The sequence below is a fragment of the Ambystoma mexicanum genome, chromosome 3q, assembly GCF_040938575.1.
Source record: "Ambystoma mexicanum isolate Mex_15411 chromosome 3q, UKY_AmexF1_1, whole genome shotgun sequence".
NCBI lineage: Eukaryota > Metazoa > Chordata > Amphibia > Caudata > Ambystomatidae > Ambystoma > Ambystoma mexicanum.
In genome coordinates, this window is record NC_090926.1 from 614002755 (window position 1) to 614026793 (window position 24039).

Consider the following 24039-nt stretch of genomic DNA (forward strand, 5'->3'; position numbering starts at 1 on the left):
TTTTTGTGTATCACTATTAAAATATTCACTAATGCAATGGCCATTGAGATAGAGTATCATTACAAGACCCTAGCCCACATGACTTTACAGTTTAAATCCTCTAATCTCTTTATAAACTTTCCCAACCACATTTTCCTCGGCCCTGGTGCTGCACTACAGACAATCAGCCAATGTTTTAGCGTTTCGCAGAGCTGAAAATTTCTTTCTTGCCCGTGGATCCCTCTTATGGGACCCCACCTTTGCAGGGAGCCTAGTAGGTTTAGATGAACGTGCATATAATGTTTGGATATTTCAGCCCTGAATCTCATCACGGAAGACTGCATCCCCTTATATTTCCTCAGGTGTGTGGGTAGCTCCCTTTGTAGTTTATACAATGACAATCTCTGCATAGCTTTCCCCATTTTACAATTTTCATCTTGCTGCACATCTTCACCGGGCTTTCCATTAATGTAGTTTTGCCTAAGTCTATATCAGCAAGAATTTTGTCAGAGCACTCCCCAAAATTGCTGAATGCTTTGTCATAATTATTGCTTGCAATCTTCAAATAGCGGGCCCTATGCTGGAACCAATATTGCCTCTGCCTATACTACTACTGTACTATTGGGTCTAACCCTATCATATCAGGACTCCATCCAGGGCATATGAAGGCAGCAGCATTGTTCAAATGTGGTTGGTATCTAAAATGCCTGCAAGTCTCCGGTAATGTCACCAGGGTTAAAAAGGAGCTGATGCCATCCAGGCCAAAGTTCAAGTAACCACTTCCTGTGATGTCATCAGGTCTATGAGGCCACTCCGCCTAACTCAGGCTTTTTGGTGAATCAACGTCCCTTTTTGTAACTTAACCTGTTTCATATGTTTCGGGGAGACAAAGTCAAAACACTGCTCACCTGCCCGACTTGTGCAGAAAACTAATTTTCATTGGCTACACTTAAGATATTTCCAAACTGTAATTGCGTTTTCTTTCTTTTTCTAAAAAGTACATATCTCAGGAGTTGTGGAAAGCCTCTTTTTAGATGCAACTTTTCACCAACAAGCATAGCGCTAAATGGACAGTTATTCTTACCATTTACACCTGCAATTGATGCCGCATCTCAGGACCGTTTGTTTGCACTGCTTTTCCCACGTCGAAGAACACGCCATGTGAAATCAAGAAAGGCGTCCAGTCATTCAGTGCCTTCTAGAACACCACTCAGGGTTTCTAAAAGATACCATATCTGGTAGCCATATTGAATGAGATACGGTAACAGAGAAGTGTTTATTCAATGATGCTGAGATAACACATTTGATCAAAGGAAAGGCATATCCAATAGTCCTTTGAAATACGGTGCCGAATAAAACTTATTCCATAGTGTTACATTAACCGCTTTGATATGATATGATATAGCATTTATAATGCGACTATACAAAAGTATTTCCACATGGTTATTATTGCCCCAGAAGTGACTGGGATGGAACATTCTTCACAGTATTGTCGTTATTATGTATATAACAGCAAGAATTTGGATAGGTGTAAAATTATGTGACGTTTGAGAATCCGGGTTGACCTATCCAGGTTATATTGCCGACTTTCCATAGAAGTATATTTTGGTTCTCTTCACAGTGCATGCTCACATGGTCTTCTCACTTCGCTGCAGCACTTTTTGGTTCTCGCATGCCATACAGCAGCCCCGCATCCATGCATTCTCCGCACATGTTGGGGCGCGCAGGGCTTAGTGCCTGATTCTGGGGAAAACATTTGTCCTGCATTGGGCGCTGGAGTGTGGGGGCAAATGGATCATTGCCTTTCTGGTTTTCACCCTGATTTTCATTGCTACTATCTTTTACATTGGGGACGCCTGCATGACTCACAGTTTTTTGCACATTTCCACACCACTTTCCTAACAACATTCCTGTAATGATGAGGAGGGTGGCTATAAAGTAAAAAAATATCTTTGTTATGAAACAACTGGATTCTTGTTATCAGGGGTACCCACGAATCCTCCTCAGAGTTAGCGATAGGTTCTACTGGCAGGCTTCCTTTATCATGCAGGTCTTGCGTCTCAATCAATTTGGAACACTGTTGTGTGGGATTGGCTTGGGAACCAGCTCTGTAGTGGCTTGGAGTGACACCATCCAAATCCTAAATTGCTTGGCTTGCATCCTGCACTATCCCCCTCCCTCCACTGTAGATCTCCTTGACGATATACTTACTGGTTATGTGTTATAATATTCATGGAATGATAAGCTGGAATGAAAATTATGAAGTAAAAATAAAAAGGGGAAAAATAACTAATTTTACATTGAAAGTAATTCTAACAGTTAACATGAAGACATTTAAAATACCTAAATGTATTATTTTACTTATTTCGAAAAAAAACATATAATCAGTGCACTGTACCTGCTCTACATTTTATTAACGTTGGTTGATTTTTGGATCCTATTGTTCCATTTTTAGCTTTCTTAAGAATTTAGCCTTAGGGACATATACTTATCTGAAATACTATAGTGATGTAATCAATGCAAATGTATGTATTTGTTTTCAAAAAGCATTTCTTATTGGCTTAGCAGTACTACCACACACCACAATACCACGCTAGCCAAACTCATCACCCCATTATTTGCTCTTATCTCTTTCCCTTCTTCAAGGTGTACTTTAGAAGTGGGCGGCACACCCCAAGACTCTCCAGCACCATTCACACCCCCCTTCGCCCTCATCACTTTACATAAACCATACTGATCTCAAACAGAAAATCATTTCTTTTTGACTTGATCTATTTTACAATTCTTTCAAATTAAATATCAAAGCATATCCCCAAATGCCGCTTAATTATGGTGCTTGCTTTCACATTAATGTCTGTCTAGCCTAATGAATGCTACATACCATGCTTTAGTAACATTTGTATACAGATCTTTACCTATGCACACCCCATTTATTTTACTGTGATATAATATGATATGATGATATGATATGGCATTTGTAACGCGCCTATACACATTTGTTTCAAGGCGCGACTGGGCAAGGGAGGGGGACAGAGGGAAGATGGACAACAATCCTACTAGGCCAGGTGTCATTCAGATTGCGCAAGTGTATGGGTGGGGGAAGTGGGAAAGTGCGGGGGACAGGGAACAGTGCAGTACATGGGATAAATAAATAGCAATAAGTAAATTACGGCCAACAGGTGGCAAGTGCAAGGGTAAGTGCAGACAATAAGTGTCAAGTGCTGGTACTGGGACTTGTAGGGATACAGAAACAGTCCCCAAGTGTGGGGATTTCCAGGAAGGCAGTGGAGGTATGCAGCTGGCAGGGGAGGGGACCTGGGCCATCGATCAGAAGGTGGCCAGGTAACCGGTGCAGTGTCAGCTTCAGCCAGGAAGTCAGCAGGGGAGCAGAGGAGAAAAAGCAGAGGCAAAGAGAACGGTTTTGAGGTATCTCCGGAACCAGAGATGGTTCTCCTCGAGTTTAAGAGAGGCAGGGAGGCTGTTCCAAAGGGAGGCCCAGCAGCAGAAAGAGATTTGCCACCAACTCGTTGCTTGGAGAAGCGAATGACCCTGAGGGAGCTGGACTCGGCTGAGCGAAGTCTCTAGAAGGAAGATATTTAGGAAGAGAGAGTTGAAGGTATTGAGGTCCCAAGCCCCAGAAGGCCTTGTGGACATTGCAGAAGGTTTGAACTTAATCCTTGCAGCCACTGGGAGCCAGTGCAGAGATTTCAGTTCTGGAGAGATACGGTCCCTGGGCTTGAGCCAAGCACAAGTCTCGCAGTCCTGTTTTGGATAAGTTGCAGAGGGCGAAGAGTAGAGGCAGGTAGATTTAGAAAGAGGCTGTTGCAGTAGTCCAGCCTAGAGAGAACCAGAGCTTTGGAGACGGTGAGCTTCTGGGGGAAGGAGAGGAAAGGAAGAATACCTCTGAGGAGCTGCAGCTGGTAGTGTGACTTCTTAGAGACGTCGAGATGTGAGGAGAGAAGGAGAGTGAGGAGTCAAAGATGACCCCGAGGTTTTTAGCCTCACATGTGGGAGCAGGTGGAGGGCCAAGAGAGGCCGACCAGAGAGTGTCAGGAAAGGAGGGAGCGGGTGTGCCCATGAGGCGAATCTCAGCCTTACTATGCATCACCTCCCATACATTGATTTACATTTTATTTTGTTTTTCCGGCCCATACTCCAGACACATTCACCACAGGCATACACACATGCCTCACTGCATGCTAACTTTCATCCTTGCTTAAATAATACACTGGGCAAAACTAACACCCTTTTTAACACTGTAAATAGCCCTACATGCATCCCAAATTCATGCTACCATACACACGCCGCTCAATAATGCATGCATTATGACCATCATAGCATGCAACCTTCTGTGGAGATCACACTTTTACACAAATGTGATTGGACTGGGCATCACCCAGAGGCCTCGGCAGTAAAATGTTCTTAGTGATACACGCTAACCTGCTGGTCACACCCCCTTAAAGCTTTCAAGCATAGTCTAATTGGCTTGGCTAGCCCAACAGTGCACAAACGCACCTTGACAAACTCTGCCAACCTGGAATACACACCGGATGTTCCCTACCTTGCAAACATTGGAACCCGACACACACACAAGCTTTTCCCTTCCTGTTCAAACGTCAGAACCCAGAATACAGACCTAATGTTCGCTCTTTGTACAAATACTCGAACCCTGCACACACCGAATGTTATGATATGATAGGTTATTTATAAGGCGCTTCATACCCAGAGGTTTCTAAGCGCGGACCCGGGGATCGAACCTGTTGTGTTATATGTCATCTCACTTCCAAGGCGAGCATGTTGCCCCTGAGCTATCCTCCGTTCCTGTGCAAATGAGATCATACCAGCTTGTCATAAATGATCAGTAATTTTAATCTCAATGTATTATCTTATTAATTGTTGTGTTTTCTTGTTGCTACATGAACTCAACATGTCATTTGATTAACTGTACTTGTCTTCAACATCCTTACTGACAGACATTTATTTTTTAAACTCTTTATTTGCATTTTGTAGTAGCAACCTAAGTAACCATCCCTCCACCCCCCCGCACCCTATCCCTGCTCCCCCAAACCCTTCCCCTACACACATTGAATAACTTTAATTAAACAGCATTAATAACTCCCTAACCCAACCCACCCCCCTCCTCCCCATCCCCCCCTTCCAGTGTCCAGATTCAGGCCTCCAGACCTTCCAGCGATCACAGCACACAGATCTGCAACATCCATGGTTTCCCTGAGAGTCCAACTTGTCCTTGCCGGCTCACTAGTGCCTACCTCCCCCATTCTCCCTTATCCCCTCATCCTCCCATCCTTATCTGTAGATCCTCATGGCGGTCGTAAATCGTTGTCCTTTGACAGGTCATTTAACAGTTGGTCCCATTGGACCGTAAGATCTTCCCCTTCCATTTCAGAGTACACCTTCTGCAGAACCGTCAATTCCGCCAAACCCCACCTCCGCACATCTTTCTGCCAGAGGGTGACCGCCGGTCCCTGAGGGCACTTCCACGCTATCGCCATTCGGCACTTAGCTAGTATAAGTAGAAACTGGCCCATCCTGTTCCGCACTTTATGCCTCTTCCCCCCTGGGAGGTTACCCCATAGACACGTTTCCGAACAACGTTCCAGTCTAGTTCCCAACAAACCATTCACTCCTTTTCGAACCTCATCCCAATATGCCACTATTACCCTACAATCCGATGTCATATGCCACCGCGCATCTTGGACATTCATCCAATAGATCCCTGTTCATTGCCCGGAGTACCGGGGTCACATAAGTCCTATGCAAAATATTGAATTGAACCAGTTGAAAACAGGCGTTCCTTGATGTCTGTCAGTCCATCCCCCAAACCTTAACCCATTCTGCGCTCGGTATTGGGTGACCCATGTCCACCTCCCATTTCCCCTTGACCCTCAGTTCCGCCTCTGCCCTTCCCTCCCGAAGGGCCTTATAGATCCACGAGATGCGGGCCCTACCCCCCGCCTGGTCCAGCAGTACTTGGAGAACCGACACGACTCGGCTCCTCCGGAATTTCTACCCACAACTCTGCCAGCCTACGGACCGCTGCCCCATACGCTAGAAAAAAACCTGCGATAGGTCAAATTTCCGGCACCAATCCTCACAAGTAAGTAGCTTCCCACCTTCAAAAAGATCCCCCACCGTTTCACAGCCTTTCTCCCTAAGTCTCTGTATCCCTACCCTCCCTATCGCCTGACGGAGATTCTGATCAGCACCCCATGGGAGACTGCCCTCGTACCGCACCCTGACGCCTCTACCACCAACATACTTCCTCCACATCTCCCTTACCGCCTCAAACACTACCGTTATCCCTCTATCCCCCAATGGATACCAAAGCAGCTCCACCGGCCTACAGTTTGGTGGCAGACTCCCTATCAATCCCTTAAGGGCCCCCTCCCCCGGTTGATCCCACACCAACACCGCCTGCAATTGTGCCACCACAAAGTATTTCTCATAGTCCGGGAGACCCAGTCCCCCGTCCTCCCTCGGCCTCCGCAGTGTCTCCAAGGACATCTTCCTCCTCCCTGTATCCCATAGTAACTCCCTAATCTTAACATCTAACATTTTAAAAAATACTCTCTTTGCCACATATGGTATGTTAGTAAAGAAATAAAGCAACCGTGGCAGGATCACCATTTTACAGAGGGCCACCCTACCCATCAGAGAAAGCGATGGTACCTTCCAGAATTGGACGGAGTCTCCTATTCTGGACAATGCCCTCCCCGTATTGTGTACAAACGTGTCCTCTAGTTCGTGAAATACCCGTATCCCCAGATATCGAAATGACTCAGTCTCAAATTTTATCCCCAGCTCCGGTAGCTCCCCCAGTGGGCGACCCCGTAGCCTCCCTAACGGGAACAGCACCGACTTCTCCAGATTGATCTTGAAACCCGACATATACCGAAAGTTCCACAGTATCTCTAACAACTCCGGGAGATATAGCTTGGGCTCTACTATATACAACAACAAGTCGTCCGCGTAAAGGGACACTATGTGTTTGAGACCCCCACATCAATCCCAGCCTCCATCATTTCTTGCCTCAGGAACGCCGCCAATGGTTCCAGGGCCAGGGCAAACAAAATTGGCAAAGCTGCACATCCTTGCCGCGTCCCCCGTCCCAACTCCCATGTCTCAGACACCCAATTGTTTGTCCTAACCATCACCAGCATTTTTTCATATAGAAGGGCCAACCATCTACAGATGTTTTCACCAAACACGACATTTCTATGCACAGCTAATTTTGCCATGGCTTTGTCATGCATTATTAATAATTTGATATCTGTGTTGCCTGTTATAATTTGTTGAAATTTTTTCTCACTGGGGTATCGAGGTCCTTCTGCCTCCTTCTTTTGTTCCTTCCCTTATATGCTTTCCCAGCAGCTGTTTGTCATCTCTTCGTGTTGATGATGGTCTCATTTGTGTCTGTTACTAAGCAATAATCCCCAAGCCGGAGGGCATTACTGAGTCAGGTAATGCCCAGGGGCCCACAGTTAGGAAGGCCCAGGGGCATTACCTGACCCAGTAATTCCTCCCCTGGTGAGGGGATTATTGATATTAGTACCTCAGCCCGTTGGACCAGGGTACTAAAAGCTTTTTTCTTCTATTGTGAAATGCTCCAGCATTTCGCAAAGGGAGTGGAAAAAAAAGGACGCTGTGGAAGGGAAAATGAAGTCTGTTCTCCCTTTCCATGGTGGCCATTGAAAATAATAAAAAAGAAGTTAACAAACACAATGGCTACCCTAGAAAGAGAGAAGGGACTACATGTAGTCCCTTCTCCCTTTCCATGGCAGCCAATCAAAAAATAGGAAAAAGGTAAACCAAAGAAATGGCCGCCACGAGGGACTACGAGTAGTCCCTTCTTCCTTTCCATGGCAGTGTGTCGCAGATCAGGAGCAAACGTGCTGGGGACAAACATTTTCCCAGCGAGTCCGCTCCCATTGGGGTGTGGGGGATTAATAATTCCCAATGTTCCACACTCTGCCTTCATGTGTACGTCCTCTGTGAGTTACTTTTCCTCTCCATGTTGAATAGCCGACGTGACTCATATTTGTGTGCACATACTACGGGTCTCCTTCTCTGCTTCACCTTATGTGCTCTTTCTTCCCTGCCGGTCAAAGGAGCAGAGCCCTGTTGTTACATCCCTCCTGTTGTGTTAGCTTCCTGGTGTGTTCATTTCTTAGGTATATACCTTCTGATCCACCTTTTGCTTTCTGCTTTGATTCTTCTTCCTTTCTTTGCCATCTAAGTGAGGACGACGTATAAGGTACTGCATCTTCATTCTTTCTTTTCAAGGGAAGGGAAGATATGTTATACCATGTCTGCCTTGCCTTTGTGTAGGTGAATGGAACCTTGGGTGCCTGGCTGCTGCATGGGCTCTTGAAATGTTACCTTTGTGCTCTGTCCTGAGTGTTATATGTGTCATTAAGTGAGAGTCATATGTCTACCCCCGCTGTGTGGCTGCCAGGTGTCTCTATACTCCATGAACCGATAACCACCTGCTTACCTGAATGATCCTGGCCTTAAATGACATGTATCTGTTGCATCCTGGACTCCAGAAGGTTCAATGCGCTGTTTACAGTGTACTGTTGTTCAGTGTTTAAAGTCACGTCCAATGTAAAGTAGGGTCCCCAGATTTTCAAAATAAAAAACGAAGACAAGTAATTGTGATGTTGTGTACAGCCAGCACTTGTGTCACGTGGGGAGAGGGACAGCCCGGATCATGTGAGGAGGAGGAAGGGGAGGGCACTAAGAAGGAGGGACATGCTGAATAAAGACATGCATTGCAAAGCCTCTCATGGTGCCTGTTATGCTCCGCCCTGCGTCTCGCTACGCGGTGACGCAGGGCGCGCTAAATAAAAGCCCTGCCCCCGCGCTCGGGAGGCAGTTCCGGGGCATACCATCCACCCGTGTGCGTGTGACTTATTGGAGCTCCCGCTGGAGCTGCGCCACAGGCCGCGCGGCCTTGCCTAACTCCTCCAGCCCTCGTGCGCGCACGCCGAGGGCTGGAACATAACAATGGCAACGAGGTGGAACGAGGACAAACATGCGCTCGGCGTTCACGGCGCCTAGATGGCCTGCAGCCATCGCGGCCAAATTTTTGGACACCCGGTGGGGGGGGGGATCGCACACGTGACCCACCCCACCCAAAACAAAAAATAAATAAATAAAAAAATGTTTTTTTTTTTTTTGCATTCTATCTTCTTATCGTCACTCGCCCTACAAGTGATGGCTGGGCAGTGTGGAGCCATCTGACATCTGGCCTCCCACACCAGGGGCCCCAACACGACGTGGCATCGGAACCACAGGGGAACACCGGCACCTGAATTCTCCGCCACAGCGTTTGGAGACCACAGCAACTCCAGGGAAGGCCCAAATTCACCGCGCTAGTGGTTGCCTGAAGACATCACGCCAGCACTGCACAGGTACACGACGACATGGCGGCCGGCACATCCACCCCTGGGCCCACCACGCCGTCCAGAATTGCGGCAAACCTATCGCTGACGTCCCCACAGCCTCGCACACAAGGAGGCTCATCGACACTGGTCCAGCCTTTTGACCCCTTTACCGACCCATCTTCGAGGGGACCCAGATGGCAGCTGTGGATCCAGAAATTCGAGATGGCGATGGAGTGCAAAGATGTGACGTCGGCCAGGAAGATGAAGGCGCACCTACTACTCAGTGTGGGTGACGAGGTACTGCGCATTTTCAACTCCTTGGATGTGGCCGATGGCCAAGATGCGTACCAAAGCGCAAAAGATGCCCTCACAGCTCATTTTCTCCCCCAACTGAACACGGACTATGAGACTTTCATTTTCTGCACCACCATACAGGCAGCAGACGAGATCCTGGATGCCTACCACACTCGGTTAAGAAAATTGGCCATGTCCTGCGAGTTCACCAATGTTGAGAGGGAGATCAGGAGGCAGATCATTAACGGCGTACACTCAGAAAAACTAAGGCGCCTAATACTCAGCGAGAGAGGCATCCCCCTGCAGCGAATCCTTGAATTAGGACGACAAAGGGAACTAGGCCACACCAGAGCAGCCAACATGGAGGCCACTCTGCACAGACTGCAACCTGTCCTCAACACAGCCATGGTCGCCCAGATCACCAACAAACAATCCTCGAGGGATGAATACAGTGGGGGCTATGGCCAGAACAGGTGGCAACCTCGCATTCCGGGGCCCACAGAGTGTGGCTGGTGTGGTGGCCCACGACATGGCCGCCGCAACTGCCCGGCGCAAGGCACCACCTGCGGCGACTGCGGCAGGAAGGATCATTATGCAAATGTGTGCAGATCATCGGGCGCCTCCACGCAGCCCCCACAGAACATTTCAGACAAAAACGCGACCAAGAAAAAGAAGCAGGCCAGTGCAAGGAGGGTCGCAGTGGCCAATTCTTCCACGGAGGAAGAAGGGGATGATATCTCGACAGGGCAGCAGGATCCCGGCAAGGACAACGAGAGGAAAGGAAGAAAGATATACGTGGTGTCCGCATTAAGCCAAGGTCAAGAAACACAAAGAAAATCTGTCCGAAGGCGCAAGTGCATGGTCACTGTCCAAGAGCAGCGCATTCTCATGACCATTGACACCGGCGCTTCGGTGAATGTGATGCCCACAAGCATATTCCAGACTCTAAAGCCTCAATCAGTCCTGAAAAGCACAGACACGCTGTTGTATGCCTACAGCAGCCGGAAGCCCCTACCAGTCATGGGCAGGTTCCACACCACGCTGGAGCACGGCGACAACAGACTGTGGTCGAAAGTCTATGTCGTGAAGGCAGGAATCGAAAGCCTCCTGAGTGGGGACGCCACAGAAGATCTGGGAGTGGTCAAATTCATCTGCCACATTGATGAGGCCGAAGAGGTGGAGAAAATGCTAAGTCAATACCCTAAGCTGCAAGATGGAATAGGCTGCTTGAAGGGCAAAACCATCCGGCTGCACATTGACGAAACAGTACAGCCGAAGGCCGTACGGCATTGGAGGACACCTTTCCACATGAGAGAACAAGTGGAGCAGGAACTCAAGGCTCTGGAGGAAGCTGGCATCATAGAGGCGGTGACAGGGCCCACACCATGGGTCTCCCCGATGGTCGTCACGCGGAAGCCTAAACAGCCCGGAAAGGTCCGGATTTGCATTGATATGCGTCTACCTAACACTGCCATCAAATGAGAACGCCACATCACCCCAACGATCGACGAAATCGTGGCGGACCTCACAGGGTCTTGTGTTTTCTCGAAAGTTGACTTGAAAGCGGGGTATCATCAACTCAAACTCCACAAAGACTCGCGCTACATCACAACATTCTCGATGCATTTGGGGTTAAGGAGATACAAACGCCTGAGCTTCGGGATCTCGTCTGCTGCTGAAGTGTTCCAGCAAGCTATCCAGGAGGTCATCAGGGGCATCCCTGGGGTCCTCAACGTGAGCGACGACATTCTGATTCATGCCCTCGACTAGAAGGAGCACCTCAAGAGGCTTCATACCCTACTGGGCAGACTACAAGAGGCTGGACTGACCATACACAGGGAGAAGTGCGAGTTCCTCAGATCGGAAATCACTTTTTTTGGCTACAAGTTTGGCAGCACGGGCATCTACCCTGATCCCCAGAAGGTCGCAGACATCCAGGCGGCAAGCCCACCGACGACCCCCACAGAAGTACGCAGTTTCCTAGGGATGGCAACCTACTGCGGGAGGTTCATTCGAAACCTGGCCACCCTATCTGAGCCACTACGGGAACTGACGAAAGCAAACGTCAAGTGGGACTGGGGGCAGAAGTGCCAAGACTCGTTTGAAAGTATTAAAGAATCCTTGTCCGTCGACACCAAGATGGCATATTATAACACCGAACTGCCCACAGAACTGTTCGTGGATGCAAGCCCCGTTGGGCTCGGTGCCATCCTAATGCAGGTGACGAGAGAAGGGGAGAAAAGACCGATAGCATATGTCTCGAGAGCCCTCACGGAAACCGAACAGAGGTACTCCCACATTGAGAAAGAGGCCATCGCAGTGCTGTGGGGGTGGAGGCATTTTCATCTGTACCTGCATGGGCGGCGATTCACGGCAGTCACCGACCACAAACCCTTACTACCCATCTTCATGGGAAGGTCATCACACCCTCCGGCACGGATCACCAAATGGCTACTACATCTCCAGCAATACGACTTTGATCTCATCTACCAACCAGGCACTGGAAACCCCGCAGACTTCCTCTCGAGGCACCCGCGAGCGGCAACCCAACAAGAGATCCAAGTGGCCGAAGAGACAGAGGAACATATATGCCAAGTGGTTCGCACAATGAGACCAAAGGCGGTGAGCATCGAAGACATCGAGGCAGAAACCAACAAGGATCCCTGCTGCAATCTAGTGAAAGATGCCATAATCTCAGGGGACTGGAAAACCTTCATGAGACACACACACAACAGAACAGCGGAGGCAAAAGGATTTCTGTCCGGCATGTTCACCGTCCGGCAAGACTTGTCAATCACAGAAGGCGGAGTGATACTAGGGGGTAACCGCATCGTGATCCCTCTCACAATACAAGACAGGATAGTGGCCCTAGCGCATGAAGGACACCAAGGGCTGGCAAGGACAAAGGCCCGCATACGGCACAGGGTATGGTTTCCCCAGATCGAGGAACGGGTCGAGACACTCATCAGTACGTGCCTAGCCTGTCAGATAACAGGAGCCCTGCCAGAACCGGAACCAATTCTATCGGCGGCACGTGGCCGCTCTCGGTGGGAGGCCATCAGTATTGACTTCTACAAGCTACGGGAAGGCCTCCACCTCTTGGTAGCCGTTGATGACCACTCCCGATATCCGGAAGTTGAAATAGTCGAATCCACAGCAGCGGAAGTGGTCATTCCAGCCAGAGAAAAAATGTTCGCGATTCACGGACTACCAACCTCCATCAAAAGTGACAATGGGCCACCGTTCACCAGGGAGGAATTCAAAAACTATCTGCAGGACTTTAATATAAAGTATCACCACATCATGCCGAGGTGGCCCCAGGCCAACGGGGACGCCGAACGCTTCATGAGAACCATTAACAAGGTACTAAGGGTATCCAAGGCGAACGCCAGCCCATGGAAGGTCAACCTCTACCGATTCCTCAGGAACTATCGGGTTACCCCCCACAGCACAACCGGCATACCGCCGGCGGATCTCATGTTCGGCACCGTCATCCGATCCTCGATTCCGCATCACCCAAGCAGGACCCCGGACCAGGTCAATGAAGGAAATGAGGAGAAAGAGTGCCAATGCCCACATGAGTGGCAAGAGGAGAGCGAGGCAGTCCGATCACCAGGAGGGGGACCAAGTCGTCATGCTACGAAACCCCACTAAATCAAAACTCGACACCAGTTACGAGGAACTGCCATGGACCGTCAGCGATCAGCACGGAACCATGGTGACTGTGACCCGAGGACACCGCCAAGTGACGAGGAACTCGTCGTGGTTCAAGGCGGTGCCTCGCAACCTGTGGACTGACAGTGAGTGCCATCTGGAAGAGGAGGACGCTCAGCCCAGCGAAGACGAGCCCAGGTCCATCCCGGATGAGACAGGAGCGGCGGATGGAACCTGGGAACCGCTGGAGGCCCCCGGCCTCGAGGACTTGACCAGTGAAGGTGAGCCAGATCAGGAGCCGGGGGGGTGCAGGCCCCGAGAAGGGCGGTACGGTCTGAGAGCGGCCACGAGACCGCCGGCCAAGTTAAATGACTATGTGTGGTAGTGTGAGGTACCTGGACCACGGACATTATGGCCGGGCACTTATTGGTTAGGAGCGTGAGCAGATGTTTGCACTTACAGTTGATACAAGTTAGTGTTATGTTTGTTTGTTTTATAATAAAGGAGGAATGTTATGTTCCGCCCTGCGTCCCGCTACGCGGTGACGCAGGGCGCGCTAAATAAAAGCCCCGCCCCCGCGCTCGGGAGGCAGTTCCGGGGCATACCATCCAACCGTGTGCGTGTGACTTATTGGAGCTCCCGCTGGAGCTGCGCCACAGGCCGCACGGCCTTGCCTAACTCCTCCAGCCCTTGTGCGCGCAGGCCGAGGGCTGGAACATAACAGTGCCAGCTTCCTATCTTTGATGGTGGCCAGAAAGGAAGCTGTGTGGGTCTTGGTGGTGTAAGCCAATCTGGCTAGACACCAAACTGGCGACGAGGGGATTGACCAACGCGTGTCGGTTTCTCCACAGTTAAAACCTGCTGCTGGCAGCGGCGAGGCTGTAAGAAGCCGTGTCGTCGGCATGGCGGCCCGCTAACACAACACTGCCTCACTGATTGGGATTCACGGGCGGTGCAGCCCAGAAGGCAGGCCAACCATGGAGCCCAAAGTCAGGGAGCAGTAATGTGAGCGCACGGCAGGTGGCGCACATTCGTTCGAGAACACGTGCGAGGCCTGAAAAACCAAGCAGATACCTAGTGTATATCTTCATGAGTGTCTGTGGGCATAAACACGCGACATCAACTTGACAATCACTCAGAACACTAAAAGGAGCCAGAATAACGCAGAGCGAGCACGAGTTCAGTCCTCAATACACTGTGCTGCACCGTGTGACTTACCAGCCTAATAGCCTTCAGAAGCGCTCTGATAGCAGGTGGACCTGCTCCTTAGAGGGGCAAAGACTGTCACCAAAGTGTGCAACATAAAAGTATGACTACATTTTGACAGTGTCTGCAAGGGCTACGCTTTTAGTTGGGGGAAAAAGGAGGGTTGAATTCACCATGAGACTCTAAGCACAGACACACTTTTGCTTCAATTGATAATCCAGGCCTATCAGTGAGAGCTTTTGACAAGCAGCCCCTGTGGCAAACAACTGTTAGTGTTATTGCTGCTAACTGAAAGGTTGGTGGTTCAAGGCCACTCAAGAAAGAAAAGGCTTTAGTCTGAAAGTAAAATCACCGAATATAACATTTAGTGCGCCGCTATGATGTTTATTTTTTATATTTTTATTGATCGTACATGTTAATATCAAAACCTTGCACATAAAAGTAAAAGCAATCAGTTTAACAAAGACATATCACATACATTATTAAGTATAACTTTCTTTAAACAAACTAGCAATATAACATTATTATCAAAATATTTGACAACATAAATTCCAAATTCCATAAATAAATCACAGACGCAATAAATATTAGATTCATTCAAATATCAAAAAATATATCCTCTATGCATTTGACCTCAGCATTTGGTAAGGAGACCGCCATAGCTTCTAAAATCCTATTCCAAAAGAGTTTGTTGAATGCTTAGACATGTATCAAAGTGCTTATGTCTATATTCTAATGTGGCCGGGCAAACAGTGAGCAAATGGGCCAGATTTTCTAAACACCCCCTGCCTTACAAAGCCTATAAGATAGCTCAGATTTTAGCAACCCCATCCAAGCACCAACCACTTCCATGGTTGGCCTGAGATGAAATCTCACTCTTAGAAATTGTGATCTCAACTCCACGCAGGGAAATGTATTCACGTATAACTGCATCATAAAGATTTTTTTCCTAGACAATACCCCGACAAACAAACTATAATTGGTGGTAGACTCTCTTGCCTTGCACCAATCCGCTTCCTTAACCGGTGGGGCAAGGTTCTAGACAAACAAATGTTCCAAAGCACAATTGGACAGAATTTCATTACATTAGTACCGGGCGCAGCAAATCCACGGGATACACTTCATGTAGATTGGCTAATTTCCGAACCATACAACAGTGTAATCCTGTGGACGCACTTCCGTGCATCACGCTCTGTGTACACTGTTGTTTTGAAACCTACCTGCACATGCCGCCATTTCCCTGACTACAGCTGACACGTACAATGCATTCTGTACGTGTAAGCCAATCTGTGAAATACACATTACTGCATTTCACATACTGCTTTACACGTGCGGAATACATTGCATGTTTTAAAACATTCCTCCCATTCATTACTATGGAGCAACTAAGCCCAAAATGGTGCCCTGTTGCTCTGTAGTAATGAAGCAGTACAAGCCTTCTAGTGTTCTTAGAACTAACGCTTACTGCTGCGACAACCTTTGCAAACGGCAAAAGAAATGCTGCTTGAAAAGGTTTCGATACGTCGTTAGTATCCCGGGGCTACAAACCCCGGAATACTAATGGTAATAACGGCCTCACTGGTGGGCCATTACCGCCTTAAGGTAATGCCCCAGGGGCCCCCATTAAGGCCCTGGCTATGATCGGGCCCGTAACTTTGGGCCCCAGGGGCATTACCTTAGGCGGTAATGGCCCGCCGGCTCGGTGGTTATTGCCATACTAATGAATCCATTTTGTCAAGCTTGGAATACTCATGCTCTTTTTCATAGCCTTCGATTTCATATATATTGAATGCTCAGGAAGACGCATAATCTTTTATGAAAGAGCAAGAGATGTCCACTTCATACCGGCTGAGATTGATGTTAATTTTAAAAACGCTGCAGTGCAGCCCATTTCTTCTGTGCAAGGTTGTGCATTCCTGCTGGCAGCACAGCCGCTAAAGACTCTCTCACCAAAACCAGGACAGGGTTTCAAATTAAAAAACTCTCAGGACGGGGAAGGTCTAGTCACCCTGCCAATGTGCTGCCACAATTTACTGTTGCTTTCCTGTGCTGTCTTTCCCCCAGGAATGATCAGTCTAGGGTTGGCCTTTGCAGTGGGCAAAAGCTTAGTGTATGATGTCCCATTTGATGTCACATATAGAAGGTGAGTGGCATCTTCTGGGTAGAGAGTTCCAGGAGTGGCAGTTCGAGGTGACCAGCTTGAGTGGTGGGCAACGGTCGTCTGGTTGTGCCCAAGTCTGTACTTGTCAGCTAAGGCTATGTGACCAGAGCTAATAATGAGGATATATCTTGAGTCCATACTGTGCCACCGACATGGCGAGGCCAGAGGCTAGCAAGTATGTGCAGAACATGTTTACTACAACAAACGGGTGAATCACCAAAACACAATACCTCTGCTTGCCTCCACCCTCCATCATTTAATCACTCACCGACACATGCATAAGACTCTGCACATGCCCTTTAGTAACCTGTGGGATATTTTTACCCATGCCGATGCACCCAACTGCACCCTTTTACCAATGTGGAAAGAAACAGCCAAAAATGGATGCGCTAACCCCTGTGCGTGCAAAAATCTGCAAAACTGCGCATGATTCATAATCACAAAAGGCAGCACACCCCTGCCACACACAGTCAAAGTTGGTGTAAAAACAGAACTCACTGCAGGAGAATGCCAGTGGGTGCTGTTACATGTAACATGAAGCAAGGCCACAGAAGTGGGATAAAAACTGAAAATGCCTTTTAAAATGCAGCTTCCCCAACCAATTGCAACCTTCAAAGTGCTGTTTTGGTGTTAAATTCAGTCATTTTCCAAGTGAACCATTGAAATTAAAAGTGTGCTGAAATCACAGATCCTCCAGCTGGCTCAGAAGAAACCAGGCCTCACTGACTGACAGCAGCTAAAACCAGTCCAGCAACAGTTTGTTTTCAGTTACATGAGAAAAATGCAGCTAAAAGTGGCAACATATAATAATGTCAGCTGTGCAGAGAAAACTCCAAGCAAAGGCTGAATACTTATTTCCGGATTGCAAACAAATTCCAGCACTCAAGGACAGACATGGTGCTGAATAGATGTGTATGCTGCAAATGAAACTCTGATGTAAAAGATTCAGTTTAAATTTGCTTTTTCTCTGAAGATGTTTACAATTCGCCTATTTAAAGGTATGTTTTTGTGTAAAGGCCTAATTCTGAAATGTCAAAATTTACCTATAAACTGTGTTCATTTACTCTGTTTTAATGAACATGTAGGTAACTTCAAGTCAAACACAGTCTTAAATAATTAATTCTGACTTGACGGTGCCCAGCCTGGGAAAGATGACACTTCATGTTAACACCTTGCTGCTACAGGAAGGCTTAATTGATGCTGGAGGTTCTCGCATATTGACCACAATGAACTGATTAGGCATTCATCTGGGGCCCAGCCAAGGACAATGGCAGGCCGCCTACTGATCCCTACAGGGGAGGAGCCTGGAGCTTCCCTCTCAAGGAAGAGGACACCACACCCTGATCAAAGGAATGTGACAGCTGTTGTTGGTTGAAAGGAGAGAAAAAAACTGCTGAAACCGCCTTCTGAAATCTGTTGTTTAAAATGCATATTTGTGATTACGTTTTGAAAACCTTTAACTTTGCAACCAGAAGGACGACAAATCTAAAAATTGGTAGTGGTAAATCTAATTTCAGGCTCTTTCTTTGGAGACATTAGTGAACACTGTACTACATAAGGAATCAAAGTTACACCAAAACCCCAATTGTGGAACTTCTTTACACACAGACACACACTGATTCCTGACTACCTCCTGATTTCCGCGTTGCGCTTTGTTCCTGACTTCTTCATCTTGTTCCTGACTTCTTCATCCTGTCCAGAACTTTTCATCTTGTCCTGATTCTAGAATACTTTGCAAAACCAAGGCCCAGCATTTGCAGAACTCTTTTCAGCTAGGCCCAAACCCGGAACCATCCCAAAAGAGCTTAAGGGAATTTAATTCTGATCCAGTCTGGCTTGCTACCATTCATGCTTGCCTACTGAACTCGCCATCCTGCAAATCTACCGTGTCCAGTGACCAGAAGGGCCAATCCAATCTAATCCAATCTGACTTGCAGTCTAATTAACCAGAATCGCCCAGCTGACCGATCCCTCCAGAAGTGCCCTGCTGCCGGTAGACCCGATCCGAGATGACCAGAACCCTGACGGTCCAATCTTAATTAAAGTGGACTGTAAGTATAAACAGGAATCAGAGTAACCCATAGTATATCTGCATTGTCCTATCCCAATCTCAACCTATCCCATTTTTAACTTCAGAACCCTAATATTGCCAGAACTATTATTGCGCTGATTTTTTCTCATTTGTCTCATTAAACCATAACCCATTAGTGATTTGGTTTAAATAAAGTAATTCCCATAGAAAACGGAAACCAGAGTATCACACATGAAGAGTTACAATCGGCCGTGCATACCTGTGGAGATTCACAGTTGGCATTCTCTTTTTCATATTCATTGATATAGTTTAATAACCCAATCTGTCATTTTTAAAACCGAATTTCTACTTTTCTCTGTTCTATTTTTTTCAAAAATGCCTCTCACTAAAACTTACATAACTTCTTCAATTATATAGATAGAAACATAATTTCACCTCTCAGGTAAACATAAGATCTGTAGCATTAGGGAACAGTATATTTGACCCATTTTTATTAAAAATCGCATAGTGAAATTTTGCCACGAATTTGCATTTTGCAAAAGTTGTACACGTGTCTTTTCCCATTCAAAGTGTTTCTTGACTTCCATTCCGATCTAAAGTGTGTACTGTTGTTTATCTTGTAGCTCATGTTGGTTAGAATCTGTTTAGTTTTGCTCCCATAGGAAATTATATCAATTTAAAAATGTTTGCACACTTTTCCTTATTTCACAAAGCTATTTTCAACTATTTTCACTTAAAAGTGTCAAAGTGCCAAAAACGTTTTCTCTCTTATTTGGAGAGGGAAGATTATATTCAAAAACTATATTATGTTCTTTTATTCCTGAATACCTGCTACTTACTTACATCTGTGTAGAATTGCTCATTTGTGAATTAAGAACTTTGTAGGGGGAAATATTAACCTAAGCGCTATCTGTTCACAAACCAAAACTGTCTTTTCCCTGTGTTTTATCTTCTGTGCTGCTTAAAAGTGAATTCAATTGCCTTACTTATTTCTGATTGCATTGTCACCACATTGGTGATTGCTGCCCCATATATATATATATATATATGGTTAAGTTGCTGTTTCCATAGGAAGAGCCCTTTTTGGGTGGCTTATAACTTCGCTCCCCCTGGACGAATCCTCACCAAACTTTGCAAAAAAAGTATATGGGTCACTCTGAATTAATTTGCAAAGTTTTGTGAGGTTTGGTCCAGGGGGGGCAAAGTTATAGGGGGTCCCAAAACTTCTTTTTTTCCCATAGACTGAATGGGGAAAAAACTTTGCTCCCGCCTACAGCCCAAACCACTGGATGGATTTTCACCAAATTTGGACCATGAGAAGCGGCTCCAGTAAATTTGGTGAAAATCCGTCCAGTAGTTTTTTAAAAAATGACCAAAAAGTAGGTCACAAAAAATTAGTGATATCTATGTTCGGTCCGCGGACACATTTACCTGTCCTGATTGGCCAACCGGCTTGTGTCATGTACGCGGACATGCAATGTGTTCCCTGATTGGACGGTGAAGAGCGTGAAGTGCATCAGATTTTCGGGAACGCCCGCCATCTTGGATTCGTGGACGTCCGTGGACAGCACGGTGAAATTTGGTGGAAAAAATACTATTTAGTAGAGTGTGTTGGTGTGTAAAAGTGTTTGGGGAGGGTGGGGGAGTAAGAGATGGGTTAAATGTTGTATTTATTTAGGTGGTAGACCTCTCTGTTGTGTTCACTTTGTCCGCGGACAATGCAGATGTTCTGAAATGTTCTAAATAAATGAAATGGGGGTGTTCTGAGGACACTACGCCTGTACGTATTGTTCGCAAGCAAGCTGAAAGTGTTCTAAGAACACTCGCTGTGTCCTGAAATGTTCAAAATAAAATGAAATGGGTGTGTTCTGAGAACGGTAAGCCTGTCCTTTTTGTTCGCAGGCAAGTTGAATCTGTTCTAAGAACACATCATGTGTCCTGGGATGTTCGTCAATAAACACAATGGGGCTGTCCTGAGGATGGTATGCCTGTCCGTACTGTTGGCAAGCAAGTTCAAATTGTTCTAAGAACATATGTTCACAAGCAAGTTCAAATTGTTCTAAGAACACATGAAGTGTCCTGGGATGTTTGTAAATAAATTAAATGGGGGTGTTCTGAGGACACTACGCCTGTACGTATTGTTCGCAAGCAAGTTGAAACTGTTCTAAGAACACTCGCGGTGTCCTGAAATGTTAAAAAATAAACGAAATGGGTGTGTTCTGAGGACGGTAAGCCTGTCCGTTTTGTTCGCAGGGAAGTTGAATCTGTTCTAAGAACACATCATGTGACCTGGGATGTTCATCAATAAACAAAATGGGGGTGTCCTGAGGACGGTATGCCTGTCCGTACTGTTCGCAAGCAAGTTCAAATTGTTCTAAGAACATATGTTCGCAAGCAAGTTCAAATTGTTCTAAGAACACATGAAGTGTCCTGGGATGTTTGTAAATAAACGAAATGGGGGTGTTCTGAGGACGCTACGCCTGTACGTATTGTTCGCAAGCAAGTTGAAACTGTTCTAAGAACACTGGCGGTGTCCTGAAATGTTTGAAAATAAACGAAACAGGTGTGTTCTGAGGACGGTATGCCTGTCCGTTTTGTTCACAGGCAAGTTGAAACTGTTCTAATAACACATGCAGTGTCCTGAAATGTTCGTCAATGGACGAAATGGGGGTGTCCTGAAGACGCTGTCCATATTGTTCGCTGGCAAGATGAAAGTGTTCTTAGAACACATTATGTGTCTTGGGATGTTCATAAATAAACAAAATGGGGTTTTCCTGAGGACGCTTTGTTTGTCCGTACTGTTCGTAGGCAAGTTGAAACTGTTCTAAGAACACTCATCATGTCAGCGTACATTAAAAGTGCCAATATGGCATAGTTAAAATGTTTGACTCTATGGTTGTGATTAGCAGCGGTGGTTGTGGCCAGGGCATAGAGTCTTGGGAGCATGGCCATATGGCCATGCACCCAAGACTCTATGCCCTGGCCACAACCACCGCTGCATATCACAACCATAGTGGCTTATAACTTTGGGATCCAAGAACAAATTTATAAGCAACACAGTTATGAGACACTATGGGTGTGATATGCTGTGGTGGTTGTGGGCTGGGCCTATAGTCTTGGGTGCATGGACAAGAACACATTTATAAGCAGCAAAGTTATAAGTCACTATGGGTGTGATTTGCTGTGATGGTTGTACTTAATATAATATACTTACTGTTTGGTTTAGTAACTGGAGTACATGTATTTCTTGTTTATTTATGTGATAAAAGAAAAGATCATGTTATTATTGGTATTTTGTAACGATTTATAACATTGAATAATCAACATTTTTTTTTTTGACCCTCATATTTAGTAGATTACAAACCAGTGTACTGTGCAATTTGCTCAGTTTCTGTGTTTGTTGCTAAAATCATTTAGAAAGAAAATCCATGTTGGATTAAAAATAAAAACCTTTTTTTTATTATGCTATTTGCTTGTTTTCAGTGTTCACTTGTTGTTTCTGGCTAATGCTCTATATATTGGCTTGTTGCAGATTTTTGGAGCAGTTAGATACCTGCTGATATATTCTAACAGTCTATTTTTTGTTATAATGAAGTGGTATTGATTTATCTGTGTGGATATTGTAAAATTTTGGGGTAGTTAGATACCAGTTGGCGTCTTCTAACTGTCTATTTTTTGTTATAATGTAGTGGTATTGATTTATCTATTTGGTTATTGAAAATCTTGGGGTAGTTAGATACCAGTTGGCGTATTCTAACTGTTTATTGTTTGACATAATTTAGTGGTATTCATTTATCTGTTTAGTTGTTGTAGAATCTTGGGGCAGTTATATAGCTGTTGGCATATTGTAACAGTTTATAGTTTTTTAATAGAAGTTTAGTTAATAAATTTTGGTTTTAAGAACATTAAATAAGCGTTTGTAAGATTTGCAGGTAATCTTTGCTTTAGAGTAATGGTACTATCATTACATTCGAAGCATCTATATATTTTTTTTATATATGCATTATAGTGACCTGCATTGGTTGTGCCTCCTGTGTGGTAGATTATACCTATTGTTGTGAAGGTTTTTTTTTACCAAGTGATACTTGACCATGTGTGAATCCAATCAGCTTGCAGTTGTTTTTGGTACCATCTGCATTGTAATGTAGAAGCATTAGTATTACGTATTTACTATGTGTTTGTATTAGTAAGGTGGAGCGATTATCCGAATTGCAGGTAGTACATAATCTACCATGGTTTGCATTTTGTACAAGTTGCTGAAATGGAACGGATTCACAATTAGGTATTGATACATACACAAAGTGCTCATTGGGGATTTGTTCTTGTGTCACATTGTTGCACAGAGTGCATATATGTTTTTGTTTTCCAGTACTTGTAGCAAGTACATTAGCAATTCTTGTGGATCTCCCTGTGAGTTTATAGTGAATTTCACCATTCCAGCACAGTAGTCCAATTGTTGTCTTATTCCATAAACACTATACATGTTTTCAGGATTGTTTGTTGCGTTTCTATGAAGTACTAACATTTGCAAACACAATTGGTCTGTACTGTGTAAGCAAATGTTGTCAACTATTGGTGGTAATTGAAATAGAATATTCATTGCTACATTTGCGTAGCAACTTACACAAATTACATTTGAAAGTTTGAATGGACCAGGTAGTTCTGTATCTGAGTGCTTTATTTGGAGTTTGTCTTCCTTCTTTGAAGAAGTACCTGGTTTACTTTCCCTAATAGGTTCTTTTTGATTGTGGTACTTGATGAAGTATTAGTTTCTTTTAATCTCTTTGGAGGATTTGCAGTGACATCCTGTTGCATTTCTGTTTGATTTAGTATTCTTTTAGAACATTTTACTTTTTGTGGAATAGGAAATGTTTTTAGATGGGGGGTGTATAGTGAACAAAGTCTATTGTATTCTGAAATGCAAGGAATATCAGCGTTTACTTTACTTGCATCAAAGTTGATTAGAAATAGACCGTCAAGTGTACGTAAGCGTGATAGTGATACGTAGCTCATGCCTTCTTTAAAGACTGTGTTACCAATGTCTATCAATGCTTTGTCTAGGGTAAGACCTCGTGATTTAAGAATGGTGACTACGTATGTAAGAGTTAGAGAAAATTGTTCTCTGCGTACATACATGTCTTTGAAGAGAAGGAATCGAGTTGTTGAGCGTCCTATCCTTTTTACTTCTGAAAGTTTGTCAAAGAGAATATTGACAAACTGAATGTTGTTGTCACGTGGGTATGTTTGAAAGCCAACAACTGTACCCAGTGCTCCATTAACTAGTCCTTGATCCACGTTAAGGTTAC